The sequence below is a fragment of the Palaemon carinicauda genome, chromosome 1 (genome assembly GCF_036898095.1).
Source record: "Palaemon carinicauda isolate YSFRI2023 chromosome 1, ASM3689809v2, whole genome shotgun sequence".
Lineage (NCBI taxonomy): Eukaryota > Metazoa > Arthropoda > Malacostraca > Decapoda > Palaemonidae > Palaemon > Palaemon carinicauda.
The window spans coordinates 202,092,676-202,095,175 of NC_090725.1; positions in this window are offsets into that span (position 1 = coordinate 202,092,676).

Genomic DNA, 2,500 nt, shown 5'->3' on the forward strand with positions numbered 1-2,500 from the left:
TTCTAAGCAATAGATCCAGAACGATGCTGAAAAATGTGCGTAGCGTCTGTGTTTAAACGTTGGAAACGATTAGAATTAGTGTTTAGAAGGTTTTCATCAAAGTTACCCGACATAACAAAATAAGCATTAGGGTTAAGGGATTATAATTAACACAATAGGTTTAACAGGGAATAAAGTAAATAAAGCGTTTGCAATAAACTTATACAACACATTGACTGTTTGATATTTACTAAAAACTTTCGTATTTGATTCCATGGAAGTCAAATTCAAAAATACTCTGGTAATTTCTGGGAAGCCCATATATAAACCGCATGGTCTATGCTATAGCGGTAAAGATATCAGGTTTGTCGAAGCTAAGTACAAGAAATTAATTTTTCCAAAGGTAAATTTTATGAAACTGAATTGCAATATAATTGCCAAAAAGCCTCAAATAGTGTACCCTACCTTATATGCTGCCCTTCTTAGTTCGATCAAATGTTAGCGATGTCTAGGAATTCAAAATTACCAAAATCAATATAAACAATTTCATCAGCAATAGGATATGAGAAAACTATTCAAAGTATACACAGGAAAGGGCCATAAAAGTAATCCTTAATTCAAGGCACTACATAAAAAACGATTAGAAACATTGCATCGCTTGGAAAAGGTGGAATTAGAGAATACGAAATATAAGAACAAGTAGCTAATCAAGTAAATAGTAGAGTATTTTGTTTATAATAAGCAGGGAAACGTTTGCTTTCTTATTAGCGTGGCCCAAAACAGCTTCAGATAGCCGGGTGCAGTGCTGTCAGTGCATCTTAGGCTGTGCAGTTTAGGCATCACCTCATTGGGTAACTGCTGGGCTTTCCCCTAAGTTGTACTCGGACGCTGAATGACCTTACAGACCCCAGCGTCAGGCTATATATCCCAAATTTATAAATACCAATACAAACAGCTTAACAAAAATACAATGTGGAAGTAAGTATAATGAGAGTGTGGTTGGTTGGTTGGTAAAAGATTAATCTTACCAAATATAAGACATTGACTTTTTGTTTAGCAAATGAACCTCTCTCTAATCACGGGTGCGGCTGGCAACGCTACATAGGCTTACACTCATCTGAAAGATGAAGAGCTTACGGGCTACACACCGCTATAGAATTGTAAGAGTCCTTGTCTGACCGAAGGACCATGCAATCTACAGCAGCACATATAAAACGGTGTAAGAGGATGGTTGCAGTGTCAACACCTGGCGTAAAGCCATTGGGTCGGGTTTCTATCTGCTACCAAAAAATAAATATTGGAATAATACCATAAAAATCTAGAATAGTTTAAAACCAGTTTTGAATTTCACCCACAGCAGATTTTTATTAATGACCCCATAAGGAAACACATTTGCCTCTCAGGGGGAATTTCCGCTTTCTTTCTTCCTATATAGGACATTTACTGAGAGAAAAATTAGATTAAATTTATAACACAGTTCAAGGCAATAGTCATGATATAGAGTTTTAGCAATATTTGAATATGAAATTTTCTCCATTTTTTGTAATCTAAATGAGGACCTAACCATATCAACTTTATTTACATCAGTAAGCTTCGAGGTAGAATATCAGGAACACCAACCATACTACGATTGTTGGAAGTGTGCTACAAGATTTATGCATACTACAATGAAAGAATTATGCAAGCGTATGAAGACTATTTTATGTATGATACAAGCCGGCGTAATGTACGAGAATTAATCCCCTTGAAACAGAATATTCATTTCGTTCTACAAGGGTAAAGTTTCGATTTAATTAAGTTTTATTTGAATATGTGAACGAAGAGCCAGCTGTCAGGGCAAAAAAAAATGTGAAAGATATAATGTAAAAATAAAGGTTAAAAATTCATAAAAACCGGCAGAGACAGAGGGGCTTCTGCGAACGTCAAGGTATGTGATGGAAGATAATTATTGAAAATATAAAAGGAAGAGAGAGAGAGAGAGAGAGAGAGAGAGAGAGAGAGAGAGAGAGAGAGAGAGAGAGAGAGAGAGAGAAAGGAGGCATTAGCAAATAGAAGAAAAGAAAAGGAAGAGAGGGCATGGGATGAAGACCCTGTGTGAGAGATAGAGAGCATGAGAGCCATTACAGGAAAAATTGCTACATTACATTACAAAGGGCACTGAATACAATGATATTTCATGTAATTCTAGTTTTCACCGACATAACAAATAGACTTCATCCGTTTGAAACTTCAGAGGGACAATGTCATCCTCTTGGAATGGTCGGGTATAGAATTGTAATCATCATATTTAAATTTAGAATGGAAGTAGATCGCTCTTATAATCCAAGTAACGTAACGAACAGAGCAAGAGATGAATGTGCAATAACGTAGTCTCATAAGTCATGCATGGGGATGAATTTATGACGAAATAATATCAGATTATTTTGAGTGGGTGTGAATGTGCAGAGCTAAATTCGTTATATATGAACAAGTGGTTATTACACGCTTGAGAGATCTAATAAATGTTGAATATATAATTGTT